At 44.2% G+C, this 18,765-nt stretch overlaps 2 long non-coding RNA genes across 2 annotated transcripts in view; both read right to left on the minus strand.

Annotated features, from left to right (window-relative positions):
* Positions 1-18,765, minus strand: part of LOC127490670 (uncharacterized) — a 116,400-nt gene that overhangs the window by 39,737 nt on the left and 57,898 nt on the right. The window lies entirely within an intron of this gene.
* On the minus strand, positions 427-10,298 carry LOC138850141 (uncharacterized). The gene is made up of 2 exons (XR_011389717.1): positions 7,311-10,298; positions 427-5,016 (listed from the first exon to the last, which is right to left on the minus strand). It is a non-coding gene; the product is annotated as an uncharacterized lncRNA (long non-coding RNA).

The following is an 18,765-nucleotide window of genomic DNA, read 5'->3' on the forward strand; positions in this document are numbered from 1 at the left end:
GCCATAGTTTCCACAATGGCACAAGGTCCAACACCTCCCCCTCCATATTTCCCTCGCCTCCCTGACTTCTTTTCCTGTGGCCCTCCCCCTTCACTCACTCTGCTCCAGCCCCACTGGCCTCCTTGCTGCTCCTTGAACACACCAGTCTTAAGGCCTTTGCACTGGCTTTCCCTTCTGCCCGGAATGGTCTAATCCCTTCATCACCTTCAAGTCTCTGCTTGGATGTAATTTTCTCCAACAGCTATGCCTTGCCTATCCTACTTACGATTATAGCCTGTTCTATCACCACTCTGAACATCCCAAATCTCCCTTCTTTTGCTATTTTCCCATAGTGGTTACAACCTTTCAACATGTTATCAGGTTTGTCATTTATTTTGTACCTCTCATGCTATAATATACATTTCTGAAAGCAGAAATACTTACTGGTTCTTTTTTAAAAAGATTTATTTTATTTATTTGAAAGGCAGAGTTACAGAGAAGGAAAGACAAAGAGAATCGTTCATCCACTGGTTCACTCCCCAGCAGGCACAACAGCTTGGGCTTTGGCAGGCTGGAGGCAGGCATGTAGAACTCCATCCAGGTCTCATCTGTGCATGTCAGGAGTCCAAATACTTGGGCCACCTTCTGCTGTTTTCCCCAGGTGCATTGGCTGTCAGAACTGGAGTAGCCAGGACTTGAACCAGCACTCACACGGAATGCCAGTGTCACACACAGTGGCTTAACCTGTTGCACCACAATGCTGGGCCCATCTGATTCTTTAATGACTACCCCCAAGTGCTTAAACTGGCACCTGGCACATAGAAGATTCCCAAGCAATATCTGCTGAAGGAATAAAGGATTAAACTAGGGTTCAGGAAACTTTCCAAGGTCTGGTAACTAGCAGGAAGCAGAATTGGGAATTGGAGTCAGGTCATTTAAGGGTATTTTTACCACATGCCTCTCAGAAAGAAGGAGGCAAAAGCTATAAAAAGCAAGACAACTTGTGAGACTTTTGCCTAAGTGGCAGACAGGGGACTCTCCTGAGGTTGATGCCCATTCAGGCTTGGACCACATCCAGCTGCACCTGTATCCTTGGGTGAATTCAGTGCACAATGGCAGCCTGAGCTGTGCCCCTGAGTCACCCAGAAAGGTATCGGTTGTGGTCAGTACTGTTGATCAAGGTGGGGAAATGTGAGAAACATTGTGAAGAGCCAGCCTACAAAAGGTTTCAGTAATGTCTGGCCTTACACACCTGTGAGACTTAAGAGTCACTATCATATGAACTCAGATCCCTGTTTTTTTGTTTGTTTGTTTGTTTTGTTTTGTTTTTATTGAACAGGTAGAATAAAATTGGCTGCGCCGATCCGAAGCCAGGAGCCAGGTGCTTCTTCCTGGTCTCCCATGTGGGTGCAGGGGCCCAAGCACTTGGGCCATCCTCCACTGCCCTCCCAGGACACAGCAGAGAGCTGGATTGGGAGAGGAGCAACCGGGACTAGAACTGGCGCCCATATGGGATGCCAGCACCACAGGCGGAGGATTAACCAAGTGAGCCATGGTGCCGGCCCCCAGACCCCTATTTTTCTAAGGACAGAGTAGCCACCTCACCCAGACCCAACTATCCTTCAATTTCTTGGTTTTTGTTTGTATGAAAACCATCATGCATTAAACAACTGACCCTCTAACCCTGTCCTGGACATAGCACTTGCTATAGCATTTGCTACTCCTGTTTCTCCAAGTATGGCAAGCTAGCCTCTTCTTGAATTCTCTGTCCTGAGAATACTGCATGCCCCAGGAAGATGGTACAATATTTGGAGGCTGAGTTCTTTCTCAGCCCTTCTTCTGACCCACAATTGCACCAGGCACCTCGGGAGGGTAGGTGGGTGACCTGTCTTCACAGGCATGAAAAGGGCCCTTGGATGCTCTCAAATATTTGAGACAGTGTCCACACTTTCAGAGAAAGAGGGGTTACTTTCAAACAAACGATTGGAAACAACAAATATTCCTAATGTTCCTAAATAAACATTTAGGAAAATACCACAAGCTGACAAGGCAGGCACGTGACTACCCCTATGGCTTTAGTGACGAGCTCAGGGACCAGCTCTCCCTGTATTCTCAGCTTGGCAGTGCTCTGCCAACTCTAGTAGCAGGGATGTGCCTCAGAGGCATACAGTTGAGCTCAGGAGCTGAGATGAGACAGCCCAGAGCTCGGATGAATGGGCTAACCAGGTGGGATTCTCAGAGAGCTGCACTGCACGTAATTCTCTCTGCCTGTGGGAAGCACGTCCTGGGGAGCCAAGAGTGAATCCACACAGGCTGCACAGCTCCATCTTTCTCATGGGCGAGGGGCCTAAAGCCCTCTCTGATGTTCCTCAAAGCGCTTCATGAACTACCACCATTGTTTGTGTATTCCTTCATTTTAGGATTTTCTTCTTAAAATGAAAGTATCCCAAAAGTGTTACAGATTGGGCTCTCCCAGTTATCAATAACTCAGGGTACACAGGTCTTCTGTTGAAGAGACTTTTTGGAAACTCCTCTACCTACATCCCTCCACTTAAGGGAGGGATCTTAAGGATTTCTTGTCCCCTGGCTAAGTCTCTTAGGTAGGACAAAGTACTCAGGATTTGGGAACAGAGTTGTGAGGCTCCATAAACAAGGCAGACAGAGAGCACCCACCAGCAGTGCTCAGGCCACCACGGCTTCTTGCCCATTGCTGAGGAGGCAGAACGTAGCACCGGAGTGGCACCTCTGTCAGCCTCCTACAGCACAGGGGCTGGGAACCGGGGGTAGGGATCATTTTCATGATTAATAACCTAATCATGGAAAATTACAACTTCCTGAGCTAAGTCTTTTGAAGATGGCCACAAAACTCTTTATGATGTAGCTAAAAATCCCTCCTGCCACCACAGCCTCTGAAAATGGGTCAAAGACACCTTCTATGGAACTCTCAAAGCAGAGGTTAGCTCACACAATCTACCGCTAAGTCACTACTCTGTAAACACTGGAGCTTGTGTGAGAATGCTCTCCTCCTCTTTGATCTGAGCTCAGCCTTGGCTCTGAGGCAGTCATCAGTCTTGTATTGCTCAGTCCTCCTCAGGGTATTGACTGGTCCCTGAAAATGTTCACTTATAACCTCTCTAGGGCAGAAGTGTTTCCTCTCATGCACCAATGAATACCTATATTCCTAGTCTGATCTCTCAAGCCACATCTCACTCCAAAACAGGGCAAGATAGATAAGCTACTGGAGAAGAATTGAATTATGCTTTAACTGGCTTTCCAGAGGCACCAGTGTTTTGTTGCTACCTCAATCACACATGGAAAATGCTTTCTCTAAATACTGGGCATCCCTAAATTCTGGGTAGCACAGTACAAAAGTCAGTGCCTTGGGGCTGGCACTGTGGCACAGTGGGTTAAAGCCCTGGCCTAAAGTGCCAGCATGCCATATGGGTGCCAGTTCTAGTCCCAGCTGCTCCTTTTCTGATTCAGCTCCTGCTATGGCCTGGGATAGCAGCAGAAGATGGCCCAAGGACTTGGGCCCCTGCACCCACGTGGGAAACCCGGAAGAAGCTCCTGGCTCCTGGCTTCGGGTTGGCACAGCTCTGGCCGTTGCGGCCAACTGGGGAGTGAACCAGCAGATGGAAGACCTCTCTCTGCCTCTACCTCTCTCTGTAACTTTTTTTTATTTGAAAGACAAAGAAGTCAGTGCCTTGCCTGGCTCTTATGCTGCCTGTATTAGCTGTGTAACTTTTGGTCATCGCTCTCAGTATGCTGGGGATAGAATTTTCTGCTGCAGGGGTTGCGGTGGAAACCCTATGAGAGGGGACAGTAGATTAAAATAGGCTTTGAAGACTTGTGGAGGTGAGCAGGGAGCCTCACATCCTATCTGCTATACCAAAGCCTTTGCAGAGACAGAAACTACTTGGCTCTTGGGCATCCAAATACGGTGCTTCTGCATCTAGATGACGAGGCTCTCTGAGAATTCTGTGCCTTTTCCTCGGCTTCTTTTATGTCTGCGGCTACCAGCATGAGTTCCAGTCTCCAGAGCTGAAGCTTGGATGGAACCTCTAATGTGCCCATCCTGAGTCAGACAGCTCTCCCTTCTATGAGGCTCAGGACACTGATGACTGGGAGAACATATTCCACCTAAGTGGCTGCCATCCAAAATCATATTTCCTTTAACCCAAAAGCTTCATCTGATCTCTGACCCAGGCCTCACACAGGGTGAAGGTCCTATGCTATCGTGACCTTAGGGAGCCTAAAGGCAGTCAAGCAGCCAGGGAAAAGAGGCTCTGTGTCTGGCCTACATCCAGGCTTGTTCTGAGTCATAGGATTCTGCCTGGAGCTCCAGGCCAATAACAATGACTCAGCCAGCCTGGAATTCAGGGAAAACCAGCCCCGGCTTTCCACCCAAGCACCCTGTCCAACTGGACATGAGCTCAGTCAGACAGTGACAGGGACAGTGAGAAACTGTCCATCCCTTGTAGGAAAAAGTAGCAGGGGGCTGCGCCTTGAGCCTGAAACATTGCTTGAAAACCCCACAACAACTAATCTAAAATTAGCTTTCAGCATCGAAATCACTTCCTGCTACAGAAACCACAGGCTTGATGCTTCAGTCATCACTCTGCCTGCTTCTAAGGGCAATAGGGGTGCTGCTCGAAGAAAACTGTGACAATGTAAAAGAGATATTGCAGTCAGGAGCCCCTCCTCCACCATTGCAGAAGGGAAGGCTAAGTAAGGCTCCATAAGCCTGTCACTGCAGCAATGAGAACCAGTGTGTGTATGCATGCATGTGCACACACATACATCCCCATATGTATTCTTGTACACACCACCTGTTGCCTTGTCCATTGCTACAGAGAAACTATCACATGGGCAGCCCAAGCATAGGACTCACAAAGAAAAAAAGTCAGGGGTCTGTCCTACCTGGAACACTTGCAGCTCTGACTACTTCTCTTGGAGCTAGTGAGCTATGAATAAGTTTATCTCATAGCTCAGCAGTTGGCCCAATCTCATGGTCTCAGACAACACTTTGTTTGTTTCCTGTGTGTGAAACCAGGTGGGGACTAGGTTAGTGGTATAGAGCAAGACAGAGGCCATTCTTGCACACCAGAGGCTGAAATTGAGGGAACCATCTGAATCTCTTAACCATCCAAAGAGCTCTGTTCCTCCTGCCTGAGGCTGAGCCATGATCCCTACCCTAGACCTGAGCTGAAGGATGCCAGCAGCTATGCACAGAGAAGCAGCAGAAAGAGAAGGAAGACACTGACCACCTGTTACAAACCTGGTGAGTCCAGGATGAAGCTATTCAAACCATGAGAGAATATGGGGTAAAAAAAAAAAGGTAGATGGGGCAGGCATGGTGACATAGTGGGTAAAGCCACTGCCTGCAGCGCAGGCAGCCCAAATGGGTGCTGGTTTGAGTACTGGCTGCTCCACTTCTGATCCAGCTCTCTGCTATGGCCTGGGAAAGCAGCAGAAAGATGGCCCAAGTCCTTGGGTCCCTGCACCTGCATGGGAGACCTGGAAGAAGCTCCTGGTTCCAGGCTTCAGATCAGCACAGCTCTGGCCGTTGCGGCCAACTGGGGAGTGAACCAGCGGATGTAAGACTTACTTTCTTTCTTTCTTCTCTCTCTCTCTCTCTCTCTCTCTCTCTCTCTCTCTCTCTCTCCTTTTCTCCCTGTGTAACTCTGACTTTCAAGTAAATAAATAAATCTTTAAAAAAAAAAAATCAGGTAGATTACACCCTAGAAGCTCCACAAGAGCATGTCCATTTTTGATTCAAAGTTTGCTGTTGTCCCAGTACTTTCAATAGCACTTGGAATGTAGAAGATTTTCGGTCAATACCTGGTAGGTAATAAAATGGAAATAAAAGATTCCACTGCTGAGCACACTGGCACTGATTAGCATGGAATGTCTGCCAGTCCTGGAACAGTGCTGTGCTGTGTGCATCCAGCATATGGTTACCAGATCTCAGTGTATTGGGAATCCCTCAGTTTTCACAGATCAGCTCTAAACCTAGCAAAGAAGGCACTGTACCCTTGAGGAGAGCTCCTGATATGGGGCTGTTGGGACAGAAGGTATCTGCCTGCTCCAAAAGGCAGGGTCCAAATGCTCTCCAGTGGCATCATCTTCAGAGAGATAAAGGCCTTGCATGAAAGTGTGGGAGTCGGGTGGCTGTGTATGTCTGTAATGATGATATAGTAGTGGCCATAACTATAATGCCTAGTGACCACTCCGGCCACCATTAACTTCCTGCCAATGTGTCGGAGAACACAGTGGAAGCTAGCTAAAGTACTTGGGCCCCTGCCACCAATATGGGAGACCTGGTTGGAGCCTTAGGCTCCTGGCTTCAGCCTGGCCCAGCCCTGGCTGTTGTGGCCATTTGATAAATGAACCAGTAGATAAAAGATCAATCATTCTTTCTCTCTCTGCATTTCAAATAAATACTTTCTTAAAGATTTTATTTATTTATTTCAGAGGTAGAGTTACAGACATAGTTAGGGAGAGATGGAGAGAAAGGTCTACTATCCACTGGTTCACTCCCTAAATGGCCACAATGGTCAGAGCTGAGCCTATCTGAAACCAGGAGCCAGGAGCTTCCTCCAGGTCTCCCACGCAGGTTCAGGAGCCCAAGCATTTGGGTCATCTTCTGCTGCTTTCACGGGCACATTCACAGGGAGCTGGATCAGAAGGGGCAGTCGGGATTCGAACTGGCACCCTGATGGGATGCTGGTGTCCCAGGTGGTGGCTTTATCTGCTACTCTACAGCACCAGCCTTCAATAAATAAATCTGAAAGAGAGAAAGGAAATAATAGAGCATGATTAAGCAAGTATGTCTCAGGAATGCAAAGAAATTTGACTATGAAAAAAATTACTAATGAAGCTCTTTACAAGACTAGATTAATTAAAAGATGATCATCTTAACAGACTAATCTGTTTACAAAAAAAAAAAAAAATCCCTTGGCAAGCTAGGACCATCAAAGTGCATCCACAACAATATAAGGCATTGTACCAGTAATCAGTAGCAAGTACTTTTGGCTTGCCCAGCCCTGGCTTTTGGGGTCATCAGGGAAGTTAAAATAAGCAGATAGAAGTTTTCTATCTCTGTCTCATCCTCTTTCTTTGTAACTCTGACTTTCGAATAAATAATACTTTAAAAGAAATACTGAAACATTGAAGAAATTTCATTAAAGTGAGGAACAAGATAGCAATATCAATCATAAATTCTACCTTTCAAATTTGACAACTGAAGGAAAACAGATACAAGAATTAAAAAGAAAAAAACAGATAAACTTATTTTAAAATAAATGATGATAATTATTACTACCACTTACTTTATATGAAATGCTTTGACTCATTTGATCTTTAAAGTCACCTTATGGGCCGGCGTGGTGGCTCACTTGGTTGATCCTCCACCTGCGGTGCCAGCATTCCATATGGGTACTGGGTTCTAGTCCCGGTTGCTCCTCTTCCAGTCCAGCTCTCTGCTGTGGCCCAGGAAGGCAGTGGAGGATGGCCCAAGTGTTTGGGTCCTGCACCTGCATGGGAGATCAGGAAGAAGTACCTGGCCCCTGGCTTCAGATCGGCGCAGTGCCGGCTGTAGCGGTCATTTGGAGGGTGAACCAACGGAAGGAAGACCTTTCTCTTTGTCTCTCTCTGTCTATAACTCTACCTGTCAAATAAAAAAATTTTTTAAAAAATAAAGTCACCTTACAAAGTAGGCATTAGTATCAGATTTATTTTTTTTTAAAGATTTTATTTATTTATTTGGAAGGCGGAGTTTCAGAAAGGCAGAGGCACAGACAGAGAGAGAGGTCTTTCATCTGCTGGCTCACTCCCCAATTGTCTGCAAGGGCTGGAACTGTGCAGATCTGATCTGAAGCAAGGAGCCAGGAGCCAGGAGCTTTTCCCAGGTCTCCCAGGCAGGTGCAGGGACCTAAGGTCTTGGGCCATCCTCTACTGCTTTCCCAGGCCATAGCAGAGAGCTGGATCGGAAGAGGGGCAGCCAGGACTCAAACTGGTGCCCATATGGGATGGCAGTACTGCAGGTGGTAGCTTTACCTGCTACACTACAGTGCTGGACCCCAGATCTATCCTTAAAGATGAGATGAAATAATAGAGGTGTTGAGTTACTTGGCTAGTAAATGGTAGATCCAGAAAATAAACCCAAGCAGTCTGATTTCAGAGTATGACTTTTAATCATTATATATATATTATAGTATATAATCATTATATATATATAGATAAAATCTTGGTGATATGAGAATCTACACATAAAATCCAGAAGTTAAGTGATATGGTCAGATTTAAGATCAACAAACAAGAAATAAGCAACTTTCCCAAATACCACAAGTCAGTTCTCTAGTTATCCTATAAATTCTTTTCCAATTCTACCAAAAACCAAAATATCTATAGAACTCCTCATAGTCTGACAGCTTGTTTCTAAAATTTATGGCAGCACATTCTAGATTGTTTTGAAGAAGAATGAAGTGGGAGATTAGCCCAATATTCTATCAAAATATAAGGCAACAAGAAATAAAACAGCATAAGGCTGATAAAGGGATAAAAATGTTAATATGCTAGAATGAAGAATCCAAAAACAGACCTACATATATATGGAATTTATATATGGAATTTATGGAGTGAGATAAACTCTAGGTTGAGAGGTGGATGAAAATGTTGATAGGGACTCTATTTAAGGTTCCAATTATTTTAGTTGACTCCTGAGAATTTTTTTTTTTTTTTTTTTTTTTTTTTTGGACAGGCAGAATGGAAAGTGAGAGAGAGAGACAGAGAGAAAGGTATTCCTTTTGCCGTTGGTTCACCCTCCAGACTCCTGAGAAATTTAGCAGTTAGGATACATAGGATGTTAGTGAGGTGAGGATGCATGTGGGTGAGGATCCCCATTGCCTTTCTTACATTCTCATAAAGGCATCCCCCAAGTTCATCAGTTTTGGCAACCTGTACAGAATGAAATATCCACCAGATTTGAGTGCTCACTGCCTTGTACAGCCTTGCCTATTTCTGCACCAGAAACAGATTCACCACTAAATAAAGCATTATCACTGCTTTTCAGTAAACCATGTCACTCAGGCCTAATACACAAGTTCTAGGCCTTGAAAATTCATATTGCCAGTATTTTGGGCAATCTAGTTTTACCTAGTTATAACATCTTAGAGTTTTCCTTTTTATTTTTAAGATTTATTTTATTTATTTGTAAGGCAGACTTACACAGAGAGAGGAACAGGTAGAGAGAGAGAGATTTCTTCCACCCACTGGTTCACTCCCCAAATGGCTACAACAGCTGGAGCTGAGCTGATCCAAAGCCAAGAGCTTCTTTTGAGTCTCTCATATGGGTTCAAAGGTCAAGCACTTGGGCCATCTTCCACTGCTTTCCCAGGAACATTAGCAGGGATGCTGGACTGGAAGTGGAATAGCCAGGACTCAAATCTTTCCTCAGAGAGGACGCTGGCTCCACAGGCAACAGCTTTACCTGCTATGCCACAGTGCAGGGCCTTGGAGTTTTATATTCATGTTTACTTCAGGTCTTTCAGTAATCAAGACTAGACATGGTCTACCACAAGGGGCATTTCATTTCAGTGTAAAATAGATGAATTTTTCAATTAATAGTATTGAGATAATTGTTAAATAGGCTAGGAATATTTTCAGTTTATTAAAAAAGAGTTATTTATTGGAAAGGAAGACTGGCAGAGAGAGAGAGGGAGAGGCAGGAAGAGATTTTCCATCTGCTTATTCACTCCTCAATGCCCACAATAGCCAGGGCAAAGCCAGGAGCCAGAAACTCCAAGTCTTCCAAGAGGGTGGCACAAACCCAAGTACTTGGGCCATCATCTGCTGCTTCCCAGACACACTAGTAGGAACCTGGATCAGAAGTGGAGTAGCTGGGACACAATCCCAGGTACTCTGATAGAAGATGTGGGCACTCCAAGGAGAGGCTTATCCTACTGTGCCACAATACCCATCCCTACTTTCAGTTTTAATTAAGACAAAATTAAGGGCTGGCGCCGCGGCTCAGTAGGCTAATCCTCCGTCTTGCGGCGCCGGCACACCGGGTTCTAGTCCCAGTTGGGGCGCCGGATTCTGTCCCGGTTGCCCTCTTCCAGGCCAGCTCTCTGCTGTGGCCCGGGAAGGCAATGGAGGATGGCCCAAGTGCTTGGGCCCTGCACCCCATGGGAGACCAGGAGAAGCACCTGGCTCCTGCCATTGGATCAGTGCGGTGCGCCGGCTGCAGCGCGCCAGCCGTGGCTGCCATTGGAGGGTGAACCAACGGCAAAAGGAAGACCTTTCTCTCTGTCTCTCACTGTCCACTCTGTCAGAAAAAAAAAAAAAAAAAAGACAAAATTAAACTCAACCTGACTTAAAACAATAAAATAAATATACCATTTCACGTGAAAGTGTCTAGAAGTAGGTTATATTTCTGAACAGGATTGATCCAGCTGATTAATGAGAACAGCCAGAAACTGGGTTCACTCCTTCTTCCTTACTGCCTTCCACTCTGTTCATGCATCCCTAAAACCACCTTCTTCTTCTTTTTTTTTTTTTTTACAGGCAGAGTGGATAGTGAGAGAGACAGACAGAAAGAAAGGTCTTCCTTTGCCGTTGGTTCACCCTCCAATAGCCGCCTTGGCCGGCACGCTGCGGCCGGCGCACCGCGCTGATCTGATGGCAGGAGCCAGGTACTTCTCCTGGTCTCCTATGGGGTGCAGGGCCCAAGGACTTGGGCCATCCTCCACTACACTCCTGGGCCACAGCAGAGAGCTGGCCTGGAAGAGGGACAACCGGGACAAGAACCCAGTGTGCTAGCGCCGCAAGGCGGAGGATTAGCCTGTTGAGCCACGGCGCCGGCCAAAACCACCTTCTCTTGTCAGAAATGACCGTCAGTAGTAACTGAGCCAGTGGTTAAAAGAAAGCCTCCTTCTCAAAAGCTACCAGCAAACATTGCTTCATGCATCATTGCCTTCAAAAGGGTCATACCCTTCTGATCTCTTCAGATATAAGAGGCAGGAAATGCTCCTCCTCTAATCATTCTTCCCGGGAATGCACCTGGGGAGGCAGCAGAAGATGGCCCAAATACTTGGGCTCTTGCCAACGACATGAGAGACCCAGAAGTTTTAGGCACCTTGCTTCAGTCTGGCTCAATCGTGAATGCCACGGCCACTTGGGGAGTGAACCAGCAGATGCAAGAACTCTCCCTCGCTCTCTCTCTGCTTCTCTGTAACTTTGCTTTTCAAAGACAAGAAACAAATAAATATTTTAAAAAGAGATACACTGGGATACACTGACTGGTTTAAACCAATTAGCTTCCTGTCTAATAAGTTAGGGTGAAATCAATTCCAAACAAACCAAACAGCTTTAAAATTCTTGATAATGTTAACAAAGAAACACAGAAGAATAGATATTAGGGAGATACAAATAAAGCCTCCCTTGAAGTTTTCCCTTAAGAAAAAAATAAAGCTAGACAGCTGCTCATACCATTAACAAAAACAACATCAGATATCTTAATGCCCTAAAAATAAAGAATAAACATATCAGAAAAATAGAAGAAAATATATTCATGATATTTTGGGAGAGGAGAAGCCTATTTATTTATTTATTGTGGAGGAAGCTTTATTTTTTTTCCCCAAAGAAACTGCTTATTTAATGAGTTCAAATTTCATAAGTTTAACTTTACGAATATAGTGATTCTTCCCATCATACCCGCCCTCCCACCCCAGCTCCTCCTCCCTCTCCCATTCCCAGTCCCATTCACCACTAAGAAAAAAAAAAAAACTGTTCCTTGACAGTTAATACAAGGACTATTGCTTCTCAATTTCACTTTTACAGACTTCCTTTTAGGTGCTCTATTAGTTATCACAGATCAAGGAAAACATGGTATTTGTCCCTTTGGGACTCGTTTATTTCACTAAGTATGATGCTTTCCAGATTCATCCATTTTGTTACAAATGACCAGATTTCATTTTTTTTTTTACCACTGTGTAGTATTCTATAGAGTACACATCCCATCATTTCTTTATCCAGTCTTCCCTTGACGGGCATTTAGGTTGATTCCCTGTCTTAGTTATTGTGAATTGAGCTGCAATAAACATGGGGGTGCAGATAACTCTTTCATATGCTGATTTCATTTCCCTTGGGTAAATTCCCAGGAGTGGGATGAAGATAATAGGTCTATATTCATATTTCTGCAGTATCTCCAAACTGATTTCCATAGTGGTTTTACCAGTTTACATTCCCACCAACAGTGGATTAGGGTACCTTTTCCCCCACATCCTCAATAGCATTTGTTGTTTGTTGATTTCTATATGAAAGCCATTCTAACTGGGGTGAGGTGAAACCTCATTGTAGTTTTGATTTGGATTTCCCTGATGGCTAGTGATCCTACACATTTTTTCATGTGTCAGTTGGCCATTTGGATTTCCTCTTTTGAAAAATGTCTGTTTAAGTCCTTTGTCCATTTCTTAACTGGACTGTTTTTTGTTGTTGTTGAGGAGTTTCTTGATCTCTTTTTATATTCTGGTTATTAATCCTTTATCAGTTGCATAGTTTGCAAATAATTTCTCCCATTCTCTCAGTTGCCTCTTCACTTTCCTGACTGTTTATTTCAAAGTACAGAAGCTTCTCAATTTGATGTAACCCCATTTCTTGATTTTGGCTTTGATTGCCTGTGTCTCTAGGGTCTTTTCCAAGAACTCTTTGCCTGTGCCAATGTCTTGCAGGGTTTCCCCAATGTTCTCTAGTAATTTGATGGTATCAGGTTGTAGATTTAAGTCTTTAATTCATTTTGAATGGATTTTGTGTAAAGTGTAAGGTAGGGGTCCTGCTTCATACTTCTGCATGCAGAAATCTAGTTTTCCCAGCACCATTTGTTAAAGAAAGTGTCCCTGCTCCAGGGAATGGTTTTAGCTCCTTGGACAAATAAAGTTAGTTGTAGAGGCTTGGATTGATTTCTGGAGTTTCTATTCTGTTCCATTGGTCTATCCATCTGTTTTTATACCAGTACCAGGCTGTTTTGATTATAACTGCCTTGTAGTATGTCTTGAAATCTGGTATTGTGATGTCGCCAGTTTTGTTTTGGTTGTGTAAGATTGCTTTAGCTATTTGACATCTCCCATGTTTCCATAGGAATTTCAGTACCACTTTTCCTAGATCTAAGAAGAATGTCTCTTACTTTGATTGGTTCCACATTGAATCTGTACACTGATTTCAGGAGAATGGACATGTTGATGATACTGATTCTTCCAATCCATGAACATGGAAAATTTTTCTATTTTTTGGATCTTCTATTTCTTTCTTTAATGTTTTGTAATTCTCATCGTAGAGATCTTTGACATCATTGTTTAAATTTATTCCAAGATATTTGATTTTTTTTGTAGCTATTGTGAATGGGATAACCTTAGACGTTTTTTCACAGTGGTATTCCTTTGTATACAAAGGCTGTTGATTTTTGTGTACTGATTTTTATCTCCCACTACTTTACCAAACTATTCTGTGAGTTCCAATAGTCTCTTGGTGAAGTCTTTTGGATCCCATCTATATAGAAGCATGTCATCTGCAAATAGGGATAGTTTGACTTCCTCATAGGGAAGCCCTTTTAAAGAAGAAATAAATCAAAGTCATCTAAAAGCTGATAATTCAATTTATCAAAAATGAAACACTGTGGTATGATACTACACAATAAAAGAAAGGTAAGAGACTGGGAGAAAACATTTTCCACACTTGTAATAGATAAAGAATCTAGAGTATACTTGTTTAAGTAACTTCTAGAGAAAAAGGAGAGGAAGAAGCAAAAATGCCCAATAAATGTATAGAGAGATTCTTAGCACCATTAAAGAACTCGAGAAGCACAACAGCAAGAAATTCTGTAAGAAATATCTGATAACCACAAGACAGTAATTTCCACAAGGTATTAGTTAGCAGGTCCAACTGTTTAATATATATATACACACACACACACGTCTCTTTGTGTGTGTAGAGATATGATATAGGTACCTATCTTATGAGTCTGTAATTTCTTATGTTGTGTCCACCCAAGAAAGATAGCTGCTCATGTACATAGTAAGTCATATGCAAGAATATTCATTTAAAGCTATTTGTAATAGCAAAAATTGGGCAAAACTGAATGCCCATCAACTAGGGAATGAATAAACAGACTTAAGCAGGTTCACGCCAGAAGATACTGTGAAGCAATTAAAAAAATGTACATGATCTTTCTGAACCAATATGGAGAAATTTCTAAGATGTCACTGATTGACCACTGTGGGTGATACATACAGTACATTATTTTTTAAAAATGCTGAAAATCACAAAACAGTCCTACCCTCTATGTATTTTCTATAGATATACAGGGTCAGCAAGCAAATCCACAGAAAAATATCTGAACGGTTATATACACTTAGTTAAGAACTAGAATCCACCTTTATTTTCTTCTCTTATGGAATAATTTTTTCTTTTCATAATTTTTATTTATTTGAAAGGCAGAATGACAGACAGAAAGGGAGAGAAAGAAATCATCTATCTGCTGGTTCACTCCCCAGATGGCCACAACAGCCAGAGTTGGGCCAGGCTTAGGCCAGGAGCCTGAAACTCCATCCAGATCACCCACACACATGGGTGGCATGGGCCCAACTACTGGGGTCATCGTCTGCTGCCTTCCCAGGTATATTAACAGGGAACTGCACAGGAAGCAGAGCAACCATAACTGGAACAAGTTCTCTGATAGGAGATGCTGGTGTCACAGGTGGCAGTTTATTTACTTATTTTAAAAGTCAGAGTTACAGAGAGAGAGGAAGAGAATCTTCCAACTGCTAGTTATTCACTCCCCAGAAGGCCATAACAGCCAGCGCTAGGTCAGGCTGAAGTCAGGAGCCAAGAGCTCCATCTGAGTCTCCCACACAGGTGGCAGGGCCCCAAGCACTCGGGCGATCTTCTGCTGCTTTTCCCAGGCCATTTTTAGGGAACTTGATGGGAAACAGAGCAGCTGGAACCTGAATTGGTGTCCACATGAGATGCCAGTGTTGCAGGTGGTAGCTTTACTTGATAACCACAATGCTGGCCTCTAAGATAACTTTTCTTATTTATTTGAGAGGCAGAGTTACAGAGAGTGAGAGGGAGAGGCCGAGAGAAAGGTCTTCCCTCCGCTGGTCCACTCCCTAGATGGCTGCAAAGGCCGGAATTGCGTCAATCCAAAGCCAGGAACCAGGTGCCTCCTCCTGGTCTCCTACGTGGGTGCAGGTGCCCAAGGACTTGGCTCATCATCCTCCACTACCTTCCTAGGCCATAGCAGAGAGCTGGATGGGAAGAGGAGCAGCCGGGACTAGAACCAGCGCAAGAGGCAAAGGATTAACCTACTGCATCACAGTGCTGACCCCTCTAAGATAACTTTTTTAAGGAAAGATTTGTCTTTCCCCAATACCTATTCTTTTACCTTTCTTCTTCTTCCTCTTTTAAGATTTATTTATTTATTTGAAAGGCAGTATTACAGAGATTGGGGGAGAAACAGATCTTCCAGCTACTGGTTCACTCCCCAGGCTGCCCAATGGCTGGGCTGAGCCAGGCAGAAGCTAGGAGCTGGAAGTTTCCTCCAGGTCTCCCACATACGTGGAGGGGCCCAAGCACTTGGGTCATCCTCTGCTGTCTTCCCAGGCACATCAGCAGGGAGCTGGATTGGAAGTGGAGCAGCCAGGATTCAAACTGGTGCCTATATGGGATGCTGGCACTGCAGGCTGTGGCTTAATTCCCTGTGCCACAGCATTGGCTCTTCTTACCTCTTTCTTTGCTATCAGCATTCAGATGGCAGCCAAAATGCATTTATTTAATTTTATAGTCTTAAAGTGCAATAACATAGTTTTACAAATAATGAATATATCCATGCATCATTTGGATAATTAAAAACCAAACTACTTTTTATTAAATTATGAAAAGTCAGTCAAGCAACTTTTAAAGGAGCAGACTTCCAGGGGGCCTGCTGATATGGATGCCTCTCTGTTCTCCCATTACGTCTCTGTCTCTGCCTAAGCATCGTTGCCATGCTCATGGGCCTTCCTGGCTCCTGAGAGTTGGCACAGATCAACTTTCTTCACAGCACTGCTGAATACCCACAATGGGATACGAGGCAAGCACAGGTACTGAATAGCTAGGAGGGCAAGTTATATACTGTTGAAACCATTTCAACAACAAAAGGAGGGCAGGTTAAGGAAGGTCCAGTCCTGGCAGGCAGTGACCAACATTCAGAGTCCAGATGTCTCTCCCCATGTCCTCTCCTATCCTCTCAGCAGCAGCCTCCTTCTGAGGCTCTGTCCAGAATTGGAGAGATTGTCCCTCAGCTCAAATGAGTCTGTTACAGTGCATACAACAAATGTTAGGGTGCAAAAGAATGATCTGGGATAATTGCAGGGTTAGAAAAATGTGAATATAAGTCAAACAGAATGGGACCTGGGAAAGGATGAGACAGTGCATCAGGAACAGGAGTTTTGTTCACATCTACAAGTCTGAGTGAAACCATTTCCTACCTCTTTTTCCAAGGTGAGGCAAAAATGTCTTACCCACAGGGACAGTGACCCTAATTCTCACCTCAATCAAGTAAGAGAAGAAAGAGGCTGCCCTGATCTCCCACCCCACCCCAAGCAAGGGCAAAGACAATCATTCTTTCCATTGGAGATGTAACAAGGCCCTTAGGCAGAGAGCAGCATCCTCCCAAAGCATAGTCCAAAGGCCTGACTGAGATGGCTAAAGCTGTTGCTGCCACATCTACAGGAAATGGAATCCCGGGGGTGGTGTGGTTAGGAAAAAAACCCTTTGGTTTTCAAAGATCCACTTAAAAGTTTACCAAGAAAGTTCAGACCAAAGCATCCCCCTCACCTACCTCCACCTACTCTAAAATGACTTCAGAGAACAGTTGTGGAACTCAACTGCTCCATCCCAGGAAAAAGAAGGACTTCCTTTGAGGTGAAGGTGTGAAACGGCAACACTACAGCATCTAAGAAGGCCTTCCCAATGCTGAGACTTCCTATTTCTACCTCCAGAGCTTCAGCAGAAACTGGGAAAAAGGTGAGAACTTAAGTAGGCTCTTAAAAGGAATAGATTAAAACAGCTTTTATTGCATGCTTTTGTAGTGGAGTGACCAACTATAAAATGACAAGTTCAGAAATGGGTTTATTGTCTTATGTATGAGAGGCCCAAGGGGGAGTAATCTGAAACAGAGAGATTGTCTACACAATAATTTGAGGTATTAGCTTTGTTATGGATAGGAAAAATTAAGAACAACAAGGAAAATATTTTTCTTTTTCTTCGGGGGTTTAGACTACCCAATTTACAACAGTAAGTGACGGTGTGTATGTCTGTGTGATTGCACATGTGTGTGTGTGACAGAGAGAGACAGACACAGAGACAGAGACAGAGACAGGTATCTAACAGTTATCAGGTAGATAGCTGGAATGACAAATAATTATATGAATAATAACAATGCTTTACACAATAGCAATGGGAGAGCTTCAATGGGATGTTCCTTGGAGTACCTATATCTGCTGGACAACCTGGCTGGAACTTGGCAGTATTATTCTAGATTAGCATTACCCAGCAGAACTTTCTGTAATGATAGGAATGTTGTCTATCTGCAAACTCCAATAGAGAAGCACTAGCCAGATGTGATTACTGTGCCCTTGAAGAATGGGTAAGGCAACTGAGAGTTTTTAAGTTCTAATTTGAGTTTATTAGTCATATTTCATTAAAAGCCATATGTGGCGGCTGGTGCCACGGCTCAATAGGCTAATCCTCCACCTAGCGGTGCCGGCACACCGAGTTCTAGTCCCGGTTGGGGCGCCAGATTCTGTCCCGGTTGCTCCTCTTCCAGTCCAGCTCTCTGCTGTGGCCCAGGAAGGCAATGGAGGATGGCCCAAGTCCTTGGGCCCTGCACCCGCATGGGAGACCAGGAGGAAGCACCTGGCTCCTGGCTTCAGATGGGCACAGCGCGCCGGCCATAGTGGCCATTTGGGGGGTGAACCAATGGAAGGAAGATCTTTTTCTCTGTCTCTGTCTGTCTGTCTGTCTCTCTCTCTCTCTCTCACTGTCTATAACTCTTTCTCTGTCTCTCCCTCTCACTAACTCTGTATGGCAAAAAAAAAAAAAAGCCGTATGTGGCTACTGTACTGAACAGTACAGTTCTAGATTGAATATTTTTTATCTGGGGTAGGGTATGCCAAAGGCAGGAGAGGATGCATGGTAGAACTCGGCAAAATAAAACACTATTGTGAGAAACAAAGCCCTTACAACAGATGGTGCTAGGAGTAAGCACCACAGCAACAGAAAATGCTTTTGGCATCTTAAATCTTCTTCAGCAACTGCTATACATACAAAAATCTTTTATGAGTTATGCTTTCAGAGAAGCCTGACGAAAGGGATTATTTTAGCCAAAGTGAATGATATGAAACAAGTGCAGCAAACTCAGAATAGTGGAACAGTACACTCCTGCTACCCTCTGGGTGAAACCTTCATCTTCACTCCCACTAGTGAGAAGTGCCATTTTGGCAAGTGGCCAAAAGCAGGTATAGGCTGTGACCACAGTACATAGTGTAGGGATTTGCCTCCCCTGTCTTCCACAGACTGACTCAGGAAGGCATTGATGGTTTGAGAAAGGCCCTCAACTTACTGACCATTAGACTATTCATATATATAAATGTCTCTTGGGTTGTTTAGGCAAGATGGCTCTTGAGAAGAGGTATAAAATTTTCTTGTTTAGGGGTGGGCAATGTAGTACAGTGGACCTGAACAACACCA

The sequence above is a fragment of the Oryctolagus cuniculus genome, chromosome 6 (assembly GCF_964237555.1).
Source record: "Oryctolagus cuniculus chromosome 6, mOryCun1.1, whole genome shotgun sequence".
Classification (NCBI taxonomy): Eukaryota; Metazoa; Chordata; class Mammalia; order Lagomorpha; family Leporidae; genus Oryctolagus; species Oryctolagus cuniculus.